Here is a 21,568-nt window from a genome sequence, read left to right on the forward strand (position 1 = left end):
TGCAGCAAATTCCCTGCACTCAGATCACCCAATACATGCTACAGCTTCATCTCCAATAACGTCGTCGACGTGAGCTTGATCTAAGACCTAAGTCTTAGTTGTCCTTCAGAAGAAAGAGAAGAAATTCTTTAAAAAATGCAGAATGAATCTTGGAAGCCGCTAAGATTGTACTTCGGTGAAGCTCGTCCTGAAACTGACGGATAAAAAATTTCTTTTTCCACTTAACGAATATCTTGCCAACGTGAGACAACTACCAGAGAACCAACGCAAAAGGCTTGCAGCACCTGATCGCAGGAACTTCCAATTTCCTACCTGGTGCAATTACTTGATAATAAGTGCCATTGTATACAGTACTAAATGTGCTGAGGACCCCATAGATAAAGTAGGATAGACAGACTAATACTCCAAACCACAACTGAACATCTCATATTATTCCCACCCAAACATCTGAAGCAAAAGTGTTATAGCTTTAGAGATCAAAAAGTCTTCCCCAAAATAAAAAGTCACAAAAGAAGTCACACGAGAGCTAAAACAACCATCTCCATTCGTTTGCAAACATTAAGGACGAATGTAACATTCGCTTGATGTGGCACTGTCAAGTAACGTAATTTAACATAGGTCGATGAAACTCGCAACTCTCACTGAAAAGCCAAAGAAACTGGAACACCTGTCTAACATCGAGTAGGGCGCCCGCGAACACGCAGAAGTGCTACAACACGACGGGCTATAACTGATGTGTGAAGTAGTGGTGGAGGGAACTGACACCATGAATCCGGCAGGGCTGTCCATAAATCTGTAAGAGTACGGCGGGGTGGAGATCTCTTGGGAACAGCACGTTGCAAGGTATCCCAGATATGCTCAATAATATTCATGTCTGGGGAGAATGGTGGACAGCTGAAGTGTTTAAGCTCATAAAAATATTCATCGAGCCACTTTGTAGTAATTCTGGACGAGTGGGGTGTCGCATTGTCCTGCTGGCATTGCCAAATTCCGTCAGAATCCATAATGGACTTGAATGGATGCAGGTAACCAGATAGGATGCTTACGTACGTCTCACCTGTCAGAGTCGTATCTAGAGGTATCAGAGGTCTCATACCATTCCAACAGTACACTCCCCACACCATTACAGAGTCCCCACCAGCTTGAAGAGTCCCCTGCTGACATGCACGGTCCATGGATTCATGAGGCTGTCTCCATACCCGTTCGCACCCATCCGCTCGATACAATTTGAAACAAAACTCGTCCGATCAGGCAACATGTTTCCAGTCATCAACAGTCCAATGTTGGTGCTGACGGGCCCAGGTGAGGCGTACAGCTTTGTGTCGTGCAGTCATCAAGGGTAGACGAGTGGGCCTTCGGCTCCGAAATCCCATATGGATGATGTATCGTTGAATGGTTCGCACGCTGACACTCGTTGACGGCACAGCAAAGAAATCTGCAGCAGCTTACGGAAGGGTTGCGTTCTGTCACGTTGAACGATTCTCTTCAGTCGTCGTTTGCCCGTTCTTGCAGGATCTTTTTCCGGCAGCAGAATGTCGTACATTCGATGTTTTGCCCTAGTGTCCTGACCTACAAGCGAAAGCAGGCGATAGGTGTGTGCCTGGACCGTCTGAACATCTGGGAGCCTTCCTGGACTGACTCTGTTCAGCGTCCTTCTCTCTCTCCTGGTGGCCTGGGGTCCCTTCAAGCAATATGCACCCACTGATAAATCTATCATGTCACTTCACATGCAGCATTATGCTCTCGAACGAAAAAAAAAGTGATAAAATGAAACATGTGATTATTATATTTAATTGACAGGTAAACGGTAAACACGGTAAACTTGTTTACATCGAAACATGAATGACACCTTCGTGGGAAATAGCATTCTAACCCCGAATAGTTCTAGTTGACAATGTCATTCAAGAGCAGAATTGTGGTATATGAGAAATATTAAATGGTTTCAGAAGGTACGAAACTGATGAAGAAGAGTATATCTGAATGCAGACTTGTACAGCTAGTTGCACTGATGAATTCTTTTCAGGGACTCAACCGAACACATTACTCCGATGATTTTCCGCAACAACTCATCAAAGAATGCGCAGTTCGAGCAACCTACACTCCTCGAAATGGAAAAAATAACACATTGACACCGGTGTGTCAGACCCACCATACTTGCTCCGGACACTGCGAGAGGGCTGTACAAGCAATGATCACACGCACGGCACAGCGGACACACCAGGAACCGCGGTGTTGGCCGTCGAATGGCGCTAGCTGCGCAGCATTTGTGCACCGCCGCCGTCAGTGTCAGCCAGTTTGCCGTGGCATACGGAGCTCCATCGCAGTCTTTAACACTGGTAGCATGCCGCGACAGCGTGGACGTGAACCGTATGTGCAGTTGACGGACTTTGAGCGAGGGCGTATAGTGGGCATGCGGGAGGCCGGGTGGACGTACCGACAACACGTGGGGCGTGAGGTCTCCACAGTACATCGATGTTGTCGCCAGTGGTCGGCGGAAGGTGCACGTGCCCGTCGACCTGGGACCGGACCGCAGCGACGCACGGATGCACTCCAAGACCGTAGGATCCTACACAGTGCCGTAGGGGACCGCACCGCCACTTCCCAGCAAATTAGGGACACTGTTGCTCCTGTGGTATCGGCGAGGACCATTCGCAACCGTCTCCATGAAGCTGGGCTACGGTCCCGCACACCGTTAGGCCGTCTTCCGCTCACGCCCCAACATCGTGAAGCCCGAATCCAGTGGTGTCGCGACAGGCGTGAATGGAGGGACGAATGGAGACGTGTCGTCTTCAGCGATGAGAGTCGCTTCTGCCTTGGTGCCAATGATGGTCGTATGCGTGTTTGGCGCCGTGCAGGTGAGCGCAACAATCAGGACTGCATACGACCGAGGCACACAGGGCAAACACCCGGCATCATGGTGTGGGGAGCGATCTCCTACACTGGCCGTACACCTCTGGTGATCGTCGAGGGGACCGCATGTATCCCGTGCCACCCAACGTGCTCTAGAAGGTGTAAGTCAACTACCCTGGCCAGCAAGATATCCGGATCTGTCCCCCATTGAGCATGTTTGGGACTGGATGAAGCGTCGTCTCACGCGGTCTGCACGTCCAGCACGAACGCTGGTCCAACTGAGGCGCCAGGTGGAAATTGCATGGCAAGCCGTTCCACAGGACTACATCCAGCATCTGTACGATCGTCTCCATGGGAGAATAGCAGCCTGCATTGCTGCGAAAGGTGGATATACACTGTACTAGTGCCGACATTGTGCATGCTCTGTTGCCTGTGTCTATGTGCCTGTGGTTCTGTCAGTGTGATCATGTGATGTATCTGACCCCAGGAATGTGTCAATAAAGTTTCCCCTTCCTGGGACAATGAATTCACGGTGTTATTATTTCAATTTCCGGGAGTGTATTTTTATAAATAAAAGAAGTAGTTCTTTCATCTTCAAAGACCAGGAAACATAGAGTATATAAAAACGAATGTGTACTGGCCGCTAAAAATCGGCAGCCTGACAAATCATATGATATAACTCGATCTCTCAAAGACAGCAATTATAACGAGTAAAATGTTGTCAGTAAACTTGCCACTCCAAATTCGGATAAAATCCCATGCTTTCGATGGCTACCTCCACCACCTCGTGGTACTGGCAAGACTACCCTACCAGTTTTATGCTAAAAGGACGGCATCTGATTGGCTGGATCAATCATGATGACATCACGGGAATGGCGCATACTTAGATGGCGCCCTCTATGTTCGTCGGTTATGTTTGCGCAGTCTACCCAGCGTCGCCTGCAATGTCATCGCTCACATTAGACGGTAAACTGCGAAAATTCATCTTTCTTTCCTTTATTGTTATTCAAATTCCCCACAAAGGGCGTGGGCTGGCAGCGGATAATAAATCGCTCTTCAGACGAAGGTTTCATATACTGAAAAGATGATTAAAATACATAACAACAGATGACAATAAAGATTTTTAAAAAACCCTTTGGAGGGCAGTATTCACGATTTTTATGTAAAACAGAAATATGTAATGACGATTTAATATTACAATTAAAATATAATCGTTGATGATAATGTGAGTGATGTTATGGAGTAATAGTGATGTCGATGATCCGTGAAAATGGTAATGGTCATGATGGAGGTGGTATGATGGGTAGGGCTATGGAGCCCCATGGAGCCGCAGGTAGGGACTAAAAATCAACAAGGTGGGGGAAAAATGGAAGGATGGTGCGAAGTGGAATGTTGTGACTAGGGCTGGAAAAAGGGGTACATCTCGGTACGGGTTTCATCGTTGTGGAGTGGTAAGTTTTTTGAAATCCCGCCGAGAGAGGATGTGTGGGACATTTAGGTTGTGGAAGGAGGAATATGGTTGTATTGGCACAGCAGGTGGGTGGGATATAAGGTTCTGGGGCTGAGTTTGCGATAAATACACCAAGCTGCTCTGTGAGGAGAAGGTGTGGGAAGTGAATGAGTTGGTACTATATCCGAGTTGGGGCAGGCAGGTGGTTGCGGAAGGCGAGACAAAGTCCTTGTCTTCCAAGGATTTCAAGGGACTTGTAAAATTTGGGAGGGGCTGAGAGCCAGGCAACACTCGCGTAGGATGGCATACGATTGAGTGAATGTGGGATTTATGTCAAGATAATAGTGGAAGGATGTAGGCTCAAGGTGCCGCCTGTTAGTAGTTTCAAAATTTTCATCGGTTTCGGGCTATGTGCTGGAGGATAAAGAGGTGTATATTCAATGTTAGTTTTCTGTCGAGGGTTAGTCCTAAATACTTTACTGTGTTAGAGAAATGGGTTGGTTGCAGGTGGAAGTCTGGACTACCACAGATGGTACCTTGGCTTTTCTCTATGTTTGCTTTATGCTTCCACGTGGTACACCTCTCAACCAGTGGCCTTGGAAGGAAGCATTGGAGATTTGATGTGGAGAGTGGCTAGGTAGACGGTGTCGTCAGCAAATTGCAGATGGTGGGTGAGGGGTGGTTTGGAAATGTCTGCAGTGTACAAGATACAAAGGACGGTGGCCAGGACGGGGTTTGAGGCACACCTGCAGGAGGATGGGATGTACAGGAGCAGATGTGGCTGATTGTGACATACGTAGAATAGTGGCGAAGGAAGGTGGGAAGAGTTAACTGGGACTGCATAGATTTGTAGGTTGAAGAGCAGTACAGCATGCCATATCCAGGCAAAGGCTTTTTGGATACAAATGGAAGCAAACAGGGTGGATTTAAGTTTATTAAGTTGATTGTTAATGAGGTGGAACGAAATCAACATCGGGTGTTGTGTATGGGTTGGTGGATTGCAAGGTGCTGATGGGTTCGTTGCGTAAGGATGGTTTCAGGGATTTTGCTGAAAACTGGTGGGAGGCTGATAGATCGACAGGATTAATTCTGTGAGGATGGTTTGAAGGTTTCAGGAAGAGGAAGATTTATCTTTTCCACTGTTCTGGTTAGCAACCTTTGTAGAGGATAGTATTGTAAATAATGGCAAAGGTTTCTTGATAGGCTCTGGGACGTTCCGTGAGAAGGCAGTAGGTAATAGAATCGTAACCAGGATCAGAGTTTCGCTTTTTAACGAGTGTTGTGTAATGTCTACACCTGTTATTGATGCGCTTAGTCGTGTCAGTGGAGTGCTGTGCAAGTATTGGAAGTTTGGTGCGAGAGGTGGGCTGGCTGTGTTTGTAAGTTAATACAAATAAGGATCCGTCAAGTAATGGAAAATGTTCGAATAGTGCGGGATGGTGTATGTATCTTCCCGGTAGAATGCGAAGTGGTTGGCTTCCGTTATGCGAGTTGGGATAAGTGAGAGTGGGTTTGTCCCCTGAGAACCTATGGAATGCTTGCGAATACTTTCTAGAGTTTGTGAGCCTTTCGTTTAGTTTATGGCATGTAATGTCCCGGTTCCGGTGTCGTTTAGCTTGCAAGTAACTGCGAGCATGTTGCTAGAACTGTTGGTAGTGTGTAAGTGATCCTGGTCACGAGTATGAAGGAATTCTATGCATACACAGTAGGATTCTTGGAGCACGGCAAGAAAGAGCTTGGAGGAAGAGTGGGACGGTCGTTGTAGATAGTTCGGAGTGGGATATGATTGGAAATTGCATCTGAATTGGTTTGTTGCAGGAAATCAGCCTCTTACTGGATATTGCCAAAAATTTGAAGGTTGCAGTAATGATTTTCGATTAGGGTATGGACTGGGTGCAGTATTCATTCCAGTTTGCACAGGAATTGTAACTGTCGGGGTAGATGATTAGGAGTGGGTCGGAGTGTGACTGATACACGGTTTGAGATCTGGAGGAGGACAGGTCGGTAATAACTCCCAGTCGGTGTGGGACTTCAACTGAGGTAGGCCCCAAGAGGTAGTGGAGACAATAATCGCATTGGGGTTACTTTTGAACAGGCTATGTGTGGGTATGGATGTGGCTATTGTGAGAATTGAGGATGTTGATAAACTGACACCACCACTGTTTTTTGACGGGTGTGTGGTACTGTGCGTCAATGTCGGCATATATGTGGCAAAGGTTCGGTTTATGTGTGTCAGGAAATCACAAAGGATGGAATGGTTAGGGCGGATTTAGATAACGGCAAAGGTTAATGTAAATTTTGGGAGAAATGGATGTTGTGCTCAGTTGGATCACTTGAGAGTGGCTGGGTAGTAGAATGCGTGTTTCAGAGATGGGCAATGGCTGCGCCGGCAAAGGGAGTAGGATTGGGATTATCAGTGCGATGTAGAATGTAAGGAGACATGCGTACGGATCGGTGGGGTTGGAGCAATGTATCGTTGAGAAGGTGCACTTCTTGTCGGGGAGTGCGCATGAGAAGATTTTGTTGGAGCGGGGGGAACGGATATTTTGGTAGAGTATGTTGTTCGTCTGGTGCGCTAATTTTAATCAAACGGGGAGATGTTTTATGGGTAGTATTTAGAAGCTATCAGAAATGAAGGGGGCTTGATTTTGTGAACAGATGACTAACGTATTGAGATGGAAGACGCTGCAGGTGGCGACGATTATTTACTATAGGACGTGTGGTCCTTCAAAAGGGTGTATACAAGTAGTTTGCAAGGCTAAGGTTACGAAACGGATAACATCGTCAGCGGTGCTTGGGAGACAGAAGGAGTTGTTTGTATGGACTGATGCATCAGCTGTGCGTGTGGGGACAGTGAGTTCAGATTTATGTGGAGCAGGTTTGGGTTTGCACTTATGGGACCACGTAGAGAGAGCCTGGTCGCAGTGTTGCAGGTAGGTGTGGCTTTAGGTTCGGGCATTGTTTGTGAAGGTGGCGTTACCTTCAGTGAGGACAGCTGCATGGGTTCTTGCGATTTTCGGTTAGTTGGTCATTATAATGGAGGCATCGCTGACATCGATACGTTTGTGTAGTTGTTTTACATGCTTCTACGTGACGCTTCCTACAGTAAATCATGGCCTCATTGTTTATGGCTTGCTCTGTGGTGTTGGGTAATTCTGAGAATACTCTTACTAGGAAATGAGGTCCGTTATCATTCTGAATACGAGCTCAGTTCACATTCAGTTTCTTCGTCCGCGTACTGTAAGTCAACCTTTTTATTTCTGTTGCAAAACGTTGGGGGGTCGGCGTGGGGGCTGTGGTTGTATGGTGGACAGATTGTGCGGATTGTTGTGGCTGCATTTCCACCCAGAAGATGAGATAATTCGGAGTAGGGATGAATGGGAACTTGGGAAGTTCGTTTTTGGTGACGATGGAGTCTCTCCTGGGGACGCGTTTCTGGATTTGCAGGGCTGGTATGTGTTGTTGTACATAACTGAACAATGTCTAGGGGTTTAGAAATTTTGGGTCGAGTCTGCTTGACGAAAAAGAAGAGGAAAATACTGGGTTGTGTAGTTCCGGAATAATGCTCAAATGTGTATGGAATCTTATGGGACTTAACTGCTAAGGTCATCAGTCCCTAAGCTTACACACTACTTAACCTAAATTATCCTAAGGACGAACACACATACCAATACCCGAGGGAGGACTCGAACCTCCGCCGGGACCAGCCGCACAGTCCATGATTGCAGCGCCTATGACAGCTCGGCTAATCCCGTGCAGTTCCGGAATAATGTTGACGTGCATGTCGTCAGTGTCTGATTTTCTTTCACCCCGACGCTCATTTGTACGGGGTGACTTGTGAGTTTTTGTGACAGGCTTAGGTTGAGTTTGAAACGGACGTTGTAAGATGACTCGCGGTAGAAAATGATTACCTGCGGTTTAAGCGTCTTAGCTAGCGGCGTTGTGGCTGTTTCTGGTGATGGTATGACTGCTGTCATTAGTGGCGCTGTTACAGCTGATTTTGCGATTGCTGACGGTGATCGCGCTGTTAGCATGGAGGTCGGTGGGACCCTTGTTGGTGCTGGAGTATTGTGGAACGGTCCTGCGACAGGTACCCATTTTGTTTCCATGTAGCGAGCGGTGTCATGTCGATTGCGGCTCTTGTAGTAGCTGTTCGGACAATGTACTCATTCTGATGACTTGGTCGCTATAGTGCAGTCTGGCGACTGAGGTAGCGTTCGTCCGCGGCGGGAGAAGCTGATTTATCAACGTCGGTATGTTGAAGAAAGCTAGCAGTCAATGTACTGGTTGCGATGGCAGTCCGATGGGATGACAGAGCGGTTCTAGCTAATAGATTTCGAATCTAAAAGAGTAGCTTCTAACTCTTCGGTTACTGACAGTTAAGGGACACCAACCCTTCTGTGTCGTCAGTGGCGGCTGACCACAGCCTGTTAAATAAACACACTATTGTGCTGGAACATAGGACAGTTCTGGCCCAAGCTTCGAACTATTGGACTCCTTGATTACAGTGAGGACATCAAGATCCAATCCAACCTGTTTTTAGGAGCCCTGCCAGTTTCACGATAGTGAGTCATAGTCCCTGACGACGATGGAGGTAGTAATCGAAAGCTTGGGATTTTATTAGAACTTGACACGTCATGTTTCTTCAATCTGGAACCGCGCGGCCGCTTCGGTCGCAAGTTCGAATCCTGCCTCGGTCATGAATGTGTGTTATGTCCGTAGGTTAGTTAGGTTCAAGTAGTTACAAGTTCTAGGGGACTGATGACCTCAGATGTTAAGTCCCATAGTGCTCAGAGCCATTTGAAAGAGTTGAACACATCATGTTTACCTAGGGGTTATTATCCACGGACTCTGTCGCGAAAGATTTTGTAGCCATAAGCTATTATGGTTAGAAGTTACGTCAAATTGCCAGAATTTAAGAAAGCAAATATATATGGGAAAATCTCAGTATTACATGTTCTGTGGTTAAATTACGAACATCTACAACATGGCTTCGTCGATACTGTATGAAAATATAATTTGTATCTGAAAATGAGAAAGAAAAATTTAGGAAGTGTACCAATCCGGAATAACATACTTACAAGTATTACAACAGCATCTACGGAATATAATAAGAAAGGAAAACTTGCTTAAAGTCGTTACTCTCACTGTTATAATCTCTGAAGTGGAGATTGCTAGATCCTCTTATTTCCTCCTAGTATCGGCCGATGAAATTGTAATAAAGACTCTACTTTATAACAATGACAAAACGGGAGAGTCTTTACCAGGTAAGGTTGACAGAGCACATCGAAAATTCCAGTGAAAGTTGCTGGTTTCGTATTTTCGTAAAATAGGTACGACTGATATGATAAGCAAGTTGGGGTGACAGTCATTAAAGCAAAGGCGTTCTACACTGCGCCGCGATCTTTTCAGGAGATATCAAGCATCAGCTTTCTCCTTCCGAATGCCAAACTATTTTATGGATTCCCACCTCCACAGGGAGAAATGGCTATCATAATAAAATGGGAGAAATCAGAGCTCCCGCGGACTGATTCAGGCGTTCATTTTTCCCACTTGCTATTCGTGAGAGGAAATGTTGAGAAACAGTCTGAAAGCGTTTCTACTAATGCAGTGTCAAACACTTAATATTTTAAATGACAGTGGAAAATATATATACCACTGGAAGTACCGCGTATCTATCTTGCATACTTTTTCCCCTGATTCATTGGTATGAATATTTACCACACTGTAGCTCTTGGTGCTCTTAGAAATAAATGATAAATGGAACAGGTTTATTCATCACTGTTCCCCAAGGGTACATGCTGAGATCTGTTTCAATATTATGTTAGAAGAAAATAAATTACACGTAAATGGTTAAGTGTGTACTGCAGATTAACCATGCGGATACAGTTGGAATATACAGACTTGGTGACGATTAAAATACTGCAACTTTTTTGTGGAAGTTTAAAGTGCTTGACTAGTGTCAAAATCGAAGTACTTTAAACTTCCACAAAAAAGTTGCAGTATTTTAATCGTCACCAAGTTTGTATATTCTTTCATAGCTTGGAAATCGTATGCGGTTTGGTCTTTGTGAAGAATTTTGCAGAACTAACAAGGGACTACTTGGCGATTTTTGGTGGTGTGCCTCGGCCATTCCAATGATAGGATGTCGGAATCTTTCTAAATGTAGTTAGATTGTTACGGGGTATTTATCTTTGATGTTGGAGAAGCGACAACTTCGGCCGTCCCCCAGGGTTGAAAGCCAGTCTGGCAAACCTTATTAGGAAAGTTTCAAAAGTGTACCATTGCCGTGAATTAATCTGGGTCCACCCACAAAGGTTTCCTTGTTCACCAGTGGGACAATAAGTCGCGTGATTTGTCTCGCGCACCGCACATCGCTAAGAGAGCTTGGATTCTGTCCGCTGCCTTGAACGATAGTTTCAAGCGTTCTCATTATGTGGCGCCTCCCTTAACGTAAACATTAAAGAAGACGCAGATTAGGAACCGACGCATAGGCTAATAGAAGTGTTAAGTGTATCATATCTTTATGTGGTATAATCATCTCTACATTTTTGCCGGAGATTTTTGCTTTTCGAAACGCTGCCGAGTGATTTACCAAGCAGAAACGCTGGAACTTTTAAGAGCTGTCTCGCTGCAGCAATTTACCAACACTGATTATATTTACAGTAATACAGCGTAATTACAATGTATGAAGCAGAAATTGTTCATTTACGAAATCTAGATAGAAACTGTCCAACTTGCTTTCTTACGTTTGACTGTGCTCGCAGCGTAGTACAGGTCATGATATTTTGAAAATGGCAGGTCAATACTAGCTGCAATAAGTTCTTTATGACAGCTGATTCGGTTTTACTGCCATTCTCATGTGACCTGCGAGTACAACGTTGATGGCACTATCTACGTATAAGGCGAGTGTCCATGTGAATAATTGTTCATTGTTATTTTACATTGATGCTTACCTCTAGTTTGATTTGATGTCCATATTGCATTATCAACGTATGGAATAGCTCGTTTACTATGATGCTTCGTGTAAACGAACTGTCAAATAAATGTCAGATCATACTTTATAGTAAACTATCAGTCAAATATATGTCGAAACGTATTCCATACGTTGATAATTACATAGTGGCAGTTTACTATAGATGCAATATGGACGTCAAATCAAACTAGACGCAAGTACCAATGTAAAATTACAGTGTATAACTACTGACATGGGCAACCGCCACATATATAGATAGTGTCACCTACGTTGTATTCGCAGGGCACTTGAGAATGACAATAAAACCGAAACAGCTTTCGGAAAGAATATAAAACTTATTGCAGCTAGTGTGGACATATCATTTTCAAAATTTCCAACTTACACTCGTCTGTCATGTCCATAATATACTTCTGTCTACTTAGATTAACCAGCATTTACACTGTTCGTTTAGTAGAACGATATAAAGGAAAACTCGATTATAGAAGTGTGTTATATTTGCATGATATTGAACCTACACTGATCAATCGGCCTGTAATAAATAAAAACATTCATCCTTCCATAGGCACCTCATTTTAATAGTTATGTGGAAAGTGCTCATATTTTTGTACAATCATTGAAAGTCAGCAAAAGAAAACGATTAAAAATCTGCAGATTGCTGGATTTTGTCTTTAGCGTAGTTAATAACCTAGAATTGAAAGCAACCGTCAGTTTTTCCAGTCACACCAACAGTTCGTTTCAAACCTACAACCAGGTGGATAAGAAACTAAAGAATTCCATGGCTTATACCTTTTTTTTTGCATTTGATTTGACACAAACGCAGACAAAATTGTAGACATTCTACTATAAATGTTCAAGATGTATAATGCTTTCAAGATTTATCAAAATGGCCACATGTATGTTTCCAATGTAAAAAGGGACTAAAATTCAAAACTGGAAAAGCCACAATTGAAGGAATGAAATGCTTGTTTGGTACTACAAACAGGTCTAGCCATAGAGGCAATAATAAGACAGGCACGAGAAGCATGTTGGTGTCGGCAAGATAGCTTTCTTCAGAACGAGGTGGCTACTAAAACTTTGTAACTTATGAAAACTTTTGACTTGCTCGTTGTCCTGGATTCCTATGTTCCCTGAAGAAGACCATTTCGTTTCCCTGTCGCTATAAAAACAGAACGATATCTTGTCTGGACTGCACAATTTATTTGCAAACGCCTTTTGGTTACAAGTATGTAATTCACTTTTCTTGTTAAATATTTTTCTATTGGTATGTATTTCTTCATCTTCTGACTCTGACTTGCACATTTCGATGCAAAATAAATTTCCTGCTCTTCTTATTCTCTCGTTCGGACTGACCTACCATTCTAGATATTTTTTCTCTAAACCTGTCTAGATCTATATTTCCCTTATTGACCACACTTATCTAGAGTCTTGTATCCGTGGTTCATTCATCAGACTTTCGTTTTTCTGTTACTCTGTTAAGTCAGTATAGTATTTGAAACTCTTATTGTAATGTGTGGCTAGGAAACCAGTCTTCTTTTCTTTATGGTGGTTGAATGTAGGCAAATTTTTCATAAGTTTTTTTGCTAGGTTCGGCTTTCTCATACTCGGAGCGTAAGATATGTTTATTATATAGATCAACCCATGTATCTAGATAGCACATAACTCTGCATCAAAGATTGTTAAGTCCGTTTCGATGTCAGTAAACTGAGCTGAGAGTTCTGTTAACGAGGTGGACTACAGAGAGAGATTAGACTTTGTAGAACAGGTTATTAAGAGTAAGAGGGCTTCACGTAAGAGATATAACGATTGATACAGCACAGAAAAAGAGGGAGAACTGAATGGAACTAGTTTAAGGGATATGGGCAATTTAATACAAAGTTCGGCAGAATGAAGACTGTACCGATAAAACTTTACCGAACATTCAAAGGTTTTAATGGTCTTGCCTACATTTGTGCACTGAAGTTTATCAGCGGTAACAGATGAAAATTTGTGTCTAACCGGCAAACGAACACGGATTTTCCGCTTTGCGCGAGCGGTCGTCTTAACCGCTTCGGCCATCCGAGCACACTTCCCCTTCCCCCCAGATTTCCAGCCTGTTGTCCGCCTCCGTAGCGTAGCGGTAGCGTTACCGTCTACCACGCAAGGGGGCCCAGGTTCGATTCCCGACAGGGGACTGGGTGTTGTGTGTCTTTCACCATCATTGACACGCAAGTCGGCGATGTGGCGTGAACTAACAAGACTTGCAATACGGCTGCCCAACCCCGAAGGGGATATCCCGGCCAATAAATGCCATACGATCATTTAATTTCCAGCCTGTTACTCACAAATGTCGTATCGTCACATAGCAGTGAACCTCTTACTCGTAGTGATCCATCTTTCAGTGTGGATGCACATCATGCCCGATCCCTTACCTGTATCAGTGACTGAGAGTAAGGGGTTCATAGGAAGGTGTTGCTACGTCTTCATAAAGTGACAGTCCGGGGATCTGGGTCGGACGGAATGTCCGAAAGAACAGACACCACACGTATACCAACTGTACCGAGAATCAGTTACAATAGTCTCGTATTAGGTTGTGTGAGTTTCTTAGAAGTAATGCTCGTACGGCGTGCAAGCACGAGGCGCGGAAGGGAAAGCGGTCTGACGAAGACGAGGGAGGGAGACAGTAGGGCAGTGCAGGCGGCGTAATGAGTCGATGTAGCCGTGGCGCCCCTCTGCGGCTGCACTCGGCTGCACCGCGCTGACCCACATACTGCGAGCGGCAGCGGGCCGCGCCCACGCGCTGCCGCAGAGGGGGCGCCACGGCTGCCGCCTCTCCCGTTCACCGGCAGCCACTCGTCTTCTCCACTGTGGAGCCCTCAGGGGGTGGGGAGGGTGATTCTGCCACATCACGTCACCTAATCCACGCGGTTATTGGACAGCGATATTCACGTTTACCCATGGCAGCAGTATCACGTACACAAGCTATAAAAGGGCAATAGACCAACGGGGCTATCATTTGTACTAAGGCGATTTGCGTGAAGAGGTTATTGACGTGATATTGGCCCCAAGACGAGAATTAACAGACTTAACGCGGAATGGTTACTTAGCTTGCATTTATCGCGAATCTGTTGCCCAACGTAAAGGCCCGAGCGACTGGAAAAAAGCGCAGGTGACGCCTGCATATAAGAAGGGTACAAGGACGGATCCTCAAAATTACAGACCAATATCCTTAACATCGGTTTGCTGCTGGATTCTCGAACATATTCTCAGTTCGAATGTAATGAATTTCCTTGAGACAGAGAAGTTGGTGTCTATGCATCAGCACGGCTTTAGAAAGCATTACTCCTGCGAAACACAACTCGCCCTTTTTTCACATGATATATTGCGAACCATGGATGAAGGGTATCAGACGGAAGCCATATTCCTTGACTTCCGGAAATCGTTTGACTCGGTGCGGCATTGCAGACTCCTAACTAAGGTACGAGTATATGGGATTGGTTCCCAAGTATGTGAGTGGCTCGAAGACTTCTGAAGTAATAGAACCCAGTACGTTGTTCTCGATGGTGAGTGTTCATCGGAGGTGAGGGTATCCTCTGGAGTGCCCCAGGGAAGTGTGGTAGGTCCGTTGTTGTTTTTTATCAACATAAATGAGCTTTTGGATAGGGTGGATAGCAATGTGCGGCTGTTTGCTGATGATGCTGTGGTGTACGGGAAGGTGTCGTCGTTCAGTGACTGTAGGAGGACACAAGATGACGTGGACAGGATTTGTGACTTGTGTAAAAATGGCAGCTATCTCTAAATATAGATAAATGTAAATTAATGCAGATGAATAGGAAAAAGAATCCCGTAATGTTTGAATACTCCATTAGTAGTGTAGCGCTTGACACAGTCACGTCGATTTAATATTTGGGCGTAACATTGCAGAGCGATATGAAGTGGGACAAGCATGTAATGGCAGTTGTGGGGAAGGCAGATAGTCGTTTTCGGTTCATTGGTAGAATTTTGGAAGATGTGGTTCATCTGTAAAGGAGACCGCTTATAGAACACTAATACGACCTTTTCTTGAGTACTGCTCGAGTGTTTGGGATCCCTATCAAGTCGGAATGAGGGAGGACATAGAAGCAATTCAGAGGCGGGCTGCTGTATTTGTTACTGGTAAGTTTGATCTTCACGTGAGTGTTACGCAAATGCTTCAGGAACTCGGGTGGTAGTCTCTGGAGGAAAGGAGGCGTTCTTTTCGTGAGTCGCTACTGAGGAAATTTAGAGAACCAGCATTTGAGGCTGACTGCAGTACAATTTTACTGCCACCAACTTACATTTCTCAGAAAGACCACAAAGATAAGATAAGAGAGATTAGGCATATAGGCAGTCATTTTTCCCTCGTTCTGTTTGGGAGTGGAAAAGGGAGAGAAGATGCTAGTTGTGGTGCGAGGTACCTTCGGCCACGCACCGTATGGTGGACTGCGGAGTATGTATGTAGATGTAGAGTCAGAGGCATGGGACATTTCATTTTGGAAATTGTTAGGGAATTCAATATTCCGAATCCACAGTGTCAACAATGTCCCGAGAAAATCAAATTTCGGGCATTACCTCTCACCACAACTTAATGACCGTGGCATCAAACCTCAGTATGGAGATGTGGAAACGAAAACGACGTGGAACTCTTGGACAGTTTGAGCATAAGTGAATTTGTGTTTTAATCGGGAATTACATTGCAAATCGACTAATTCCATATGCAGATGTACAAGGGCCCTTTCAGCTGAAATGGTAGACGGTCTCGAAAACAGGTTAGAGACAGATGTACGGTTAGCGGTGTCCTCACACGTTCAGAAATGTATCCATGTAGTTCCTCCGACGCCGAAATTGACTGTCCAAAATTTGCGGTTTCTTTAATGCCAGCGAACTTATGGAAATGGATATAGCTCCTTGTCGGAACATGTTCCTTCCACAATGCGATTTTCTTTTTAAATGCATTTACTATATTCAAAATGGAAGGTCCGCAATCCATTCTGGATCCTCTAGTTTTTGTTCTTGCTTTCCTTTCCGGTGCTACGTACTGACTGCTGTGTCATCATCAGCCCATAGGCGTCACTGGATGCTGATAACCAGGAGCATGTGCTCAGCAAACCACACTCCTGGCCGTTTTCAGCTTTCGCGACCGGAGAAATTCAACAATAGCGAGTCTTCAATCAAAAATTGTTCGAGTCATGTCGCTTCACTTAACCAGTGTGCTTTGAAATAATACCGAGTGGTCAGGAGTAGGTTGTGCTGAGGAATAGTTGTTGCGAAAAAATTCGATACTTCGTGCCGTTTCCGATTTAATTAACACTGATGTTAGTCAATCACGCCGTTGCGCTCTCAAATTCAAGCGGCGCGCCACAGATAGATTCTCCAAACGTGTTTTTCGTTTGGTTTCCTTAAACCGAACCAAACAGCGATGCAAAAGTTGGGCATGGGCCGGTAGTAACAACCGAAACTCAGCCAAAGGTTGAGCAGTATTGTGCGCTATCATATACACTATGAGAACAACTGAAACTAATTGTATACGCCACGCCGCTTAAATTTGCTAATGCAACGGCATGATTGGCTAACTTCAATGATAATTAACTGGGAAATGGTGCAACGTATGGAACTTTTTTCTTAACAATTATTTCTCAGCCCAACCTACCCAGAAACATCCTTACAAGCTTCTTAGGCTGTTTCTGATGAACCTGCGTATAACGTCTCTGTACTCCTCTAGCACCATCAAAAACTTGCAACTAAGGATGTAATAATGCGTGCGCATTCAGAAAATTTACTATTCCGACAAAAAATTCCATCATGTGTTTCATGTCTGCATACTTCACATAAAGTTCTTCTTGATGTACATAACAATGAATCCCGTTCAACTCGTCTGCGAATGGTTATAAGTTTTAGCTCGTCAACTAAATCTTTAAATTCTTTCTGCACCACGTTGTAATTCCATTTCATAGCAGATTTACGTAGCCGTCAATTATGCGAGTGGATAACAGATACTTACAAGGGAATGGTCAGACTTGTCATGTCGAAACCTGTATTGCTTTTTTTACCACTGTGAGTTAACATTGCAAGAAGTCTGTACGCAGAATTTTAGTTCCTGACGTGTCCTGGAAGTCTGTAAACAATTTTATGAAGTAAGAAAAATTCGGAATAGGTATTAAAATCAATGGAGAAGAAATAAAAACTTTAAGGTTCGCCGATGACATTGTAATTCGGTCAGAGACAGCAAAGAACTTGGAAGAGCAGTTGAACGGAATGGATAGTCGGGTGATGCTGAGGGAATTAGATTAGGAAATGAGACACTTAAAGTAGTAGACGATTTTTGCTATTTGGGGAGCAGAATAACTGATGATGGTCGAAGTAGGGAGGATATAAAATGTAGACTGGCAATGGCAAGGAAGGCGTTTCTGAAGAGAAATTTGTTAACATCGAGTATAGATTTAAATATCAGGAAGTCGTTTCTGAAAGTATTTGTATGGAGTGTAGCCATGTATGGAAGTGAAACATGGACGATAAATAGTTTGGACAGGAAGAGAATAGAAGCTTTCGAAATGTGGTGCTACAGAAGAGTGTGAAGATTAGATGGGTAGCTATCATAACTAATGAGGAAGTATTGAATAGGATTGGGGGGAGAAGTTTGTGGCACAACTTGACTAGAAGAAGGGATCGGTTGGTAGGACCTGTTCTGAGGCATCAAGGGATCACCAGTTTAGTATTGGAGGGCAGCGTGGAGGGTAAAAATCGTAGAGGGAGACCAAGAGCTGACGACACTAAGCAGATTCAGAAGGATGTAGGTTGCAGTAGGTACTGGGAGATGAAGAAGCTTGCACAGGATAGATTAGCATGGAGAGCTGCATCAAACCAGTCTCAGGACTGAAGACCACAACAACAACAACAAGACATTATTGTCGCATGGTTTCCGCGCTTATAACTGCCTCTTGTACAACCCTGACCTCTCTCGCTACGTTATACGAACGCCATCTAGGGACAAGGTGGCGTTAGTTACGCGCCCCTCTCTTGCCACAGCAGTGAGAGAGCTTATTCCCCCATTGAAAGCGATCGTATGATAATTAAACATTCGTTGACAAATATGTCTATGTTATCTACAACATTCTTTCCAAATAGCTATGAAATAGACAGAAATAAATATACGATTTAGAACAAGTCCAAATTATATTTCTTGTAGTTACCGCAAAAATGCGAGAGATTGATACAATGTTCAAAACATAGGTTTTTTGTGCACCAAGAACATACAAGCAAAGACGACATATGACAGCCCTGCGAATCACAGACGTTGTTAGATGTCCGTAGACAAAACTGGGCTGGTGTTAGGAACTTATCAGGTCTAGCATCAGTATATTTCGAGGAGTGCCACGCACATTTAATCAAATTCTGAAACCGTGGGTAGGAAAATTGATAATGTACTTCTGATTGCAGCTTGAGAATATTGTCACGGTGATAGACAGGAAATTGCAGTGATCTGAACACAATAATTTTCTCTGTTAGTTTTCTGTATAATGCCTTCCACCGAAGGAAATATTCTCTGTCTAAAGGTTGAATTACGTTCGTCGTGCCGGGTGGAATCTGAAGTATCTCTACTTCTCTGTCAGGGTGGGCTCGAAACCCAGCTTTTAATGAATCAGACCTTTTATGACCTGACTACGAATCTAGAAGGAGAAGAGATTTGTTCCCGCAGAACGGAAGAAAAGCATGACGCATGAAAAGTATAACGTTTTCATTTCCCATTTTTCCAGACTTCGATGAGTCTACCACAAGATTGTTTGCGTAGAACATTGTTCTTTTGACACGTCGTTAAAAACGTCCAGTTGGTTCTTGAAGACACACGTATAGTTTAGGCAGCAATGAACCATCCAGACTAATTATGGGCATTATAGTGTATGAATGGATGAGTGCAGTCGTGGACTGTGCAATCGCCTCAATATGTTTTTCCCCTTTGAAAGACAGTGTTCTTTTCGCAAGCATTTCTTTTTGAAAACCTGACTGATCTGCATTGTACACGTACGACTCACTAAAACTAGCGATCTTATTTTTTGCATTCGGAAGAAAAGCTTCTATCATTTCGATTTGTGTTACTTCATTTTCCGACCTGTTTCTCGTTATAAATTTTGTTATCTTTCTTGCCACAATTTTATGTGATCTTTTGAAGCGACTGAACCAACTTTGAGAAGCTGTAAATTCCTTAGCGACTATCGCGTTGCCCAATCAGGCAAATTTGTATGCCTAACACTAAATGCCTGTTGTCTGGCATCGGTAAATTGCTCAACAAGTCGGGCATGTATCTCCGTCGCAATTTCCAGTCGACTTATACGTCGTCCAGCGACTTCCTTTTTCCATCTATTCAATTTATGTTCAGAACGGACAAAGCGATACTTATTTCGAACAGTACTGACACGTAGGCGTTTCTTACCACTTTCGTTCAACCGATATGTCACCGCTTTTTCTTTGTCTCATAAGGTAATTGTAGTTGCTGGTGTTACTTTCGGAGATAATTGATGATGGTACGTGGCACTATCACTCGAAGAGTCTTCATGTGTGCAACTTTCGTCGGTGTCTTCACCGTCTGTAGATTCACATTCTGCAATATCGAGTGTTTCAGTTGTTTCTAGCCACATGTCTGCGCCATTTACATGCTCGTCTAGAAGTTTAACAACCATGTCGCACAACACGTAGTCTTCACGCGTGTTTTCTGTTGGTTGCTTCATTTGGCGCCTGTGGTGTATCTCCATGGCAAGCAGCAAAACATTTACAGGGTTCGCCATCACCTGTGAGGGGAGATTGAATGTTCACCGTAAAGTGGCTTGCGGAGTATAGATGAACATGTACAGAACATGTTTCACATCTCTAATCAGTTTCAGGACGGTATGTTTCGACATACGTACCAGAAATTAAAACGACCTTCATGCCACAGAAACGAATATTCGTTTCCCCTTTCCACCAAAACCGTGCAGCGGTATTCCTCTTCAGTGAACGCCGCGATAAGACGGCCGCACCTCCCGACCACGCGCACAACGCTCGCGATCGCCATTTCCAGGGGTGGCCAGCCGTCACTGCAAGCGCCAAGCAGGAAACACAGCCATGTTCGTGATTTTTTTTAGGTGACTTCCAGTTAGTGTCAGCAGCTACAATTTTGCATACGGACCTTTTTCACAGTTAAATAAGAGCGCTAAGAAAAGCAGTACATGTTTCGGCATGACAAGTCTGATCATTCCCTTGTTAGAGTGCTCATCCATCTTATCTGTGATTCCCATTCACTTTTAAACAATTGCGACGACACATCGCTGGACTGCCTTTTCTTTACACAAACACCTACAGGACCTCCGAACTTCCTTTATATTACCAACAAATAGTAGAGGATTAACTGTGCTGATTATTCTTCTATAAGTAATGTGAAAATTCCTCGTAAGGTGTCGTCGTGGGAGGCTGCTCCTTCCACAAATCTGAAGTGAGAAATGTGTAAGTTTTTGCAATAGAGCGTGTGTTGCCATAACAAAGTTTCCTAAGGTTTCCAACTGAGCCACGAGCTGATGTATATAAATCTTCAATACCCACCATCTGCAAGAGCTTCTTTGGTACTGGTGCTATCACAATACGTTTACCACGAGCCGGCACAAAAAACAGCTTTGCAAGAGCAATTGCTGCACGAATAGTTGTAGAAACTTCCTTGGAACACTTCACGCCAAGCCCAAAGTGCCCATTTGAGTCACCAATAACAACAAATACTTTCAACATTGTTCTCTGACTAGCACGGGTTTGCTTCGATGCTGGAATAATTTTAAGGTCTTCATCTTTCAAATATTTGCCAAGGAAGAAATCATTTATTTCAAACTCCTTAATTTTCAGTGAAAAAAAAAGATATTTGCTCAACTGTGCGTATTTTCCCATCCTTCACCAGTCGACCCAATTTCGTAACAGGAACCATTCTATCTCAGTTTCTTTGCCACCACAGCCCCTGACGCGTCCTTTATCACAACCACAACCCCTTGGGCCTCCACGACCACCTCTGAAATCAAAACCACAACAAAACCCTCTCGTCCACCGGCTGAAGCAGCGTCCGCCATGATTGGTATACTCTACTTTCAACTGATACGATTCTGGAGAACTGAGGGAAGTCGCAGGAACTACAAAATGCTGCACCAAATACCGGACGATAGTGTCGTACTGTACTGCTAAATGAAGAGTCACGCTGTAGTGAGTAGTTCCGAGACGGACCGAGAAAGCTGAGATTTGCCGAGGCTGGCCGAGCCGCTGACCGCGCCATCGCGCAGCCAAACGAAATA

At 44.1% G+C, this 21,568-nt stretch overlaps 1 protein-coding gene and 1 pseudogene across 5 annotated transcripts in view; both read right to left on the reverse strand.

Moving 5' to 3' along the window:
• The window catches only part of LOC126337046 (regulating synaptic membrane exocytosis protein 2), a 1,181,006-nt gene that overhangs the window by 1,017,327 nt on the left and 142,111 nt on the right, over window positions 1–21,568 (reverse strand). The window lies entirely within an intron of this gene.
• LOC126337048 (40S ribosomal protein S2-like) lies at window positions 20,667–21,349 on the reverse strand (annotated as a pseudogene).

This window comes from Schistocerca gregaria, chromosome 2 (genome assembly GCF_023897955.1).
Source record: "Schistocerca gregaria isolate iqSchGreg1 chromosome 2, iqSchGreg1.2, whole genome shotgun sequence".
Taxonomy (NCBI): Eukaryota; Metazoa; Arthropoda; class Insecta; order Orthoptera; family Acrididae; genus Schistocerca; species Schistocerca gregaria.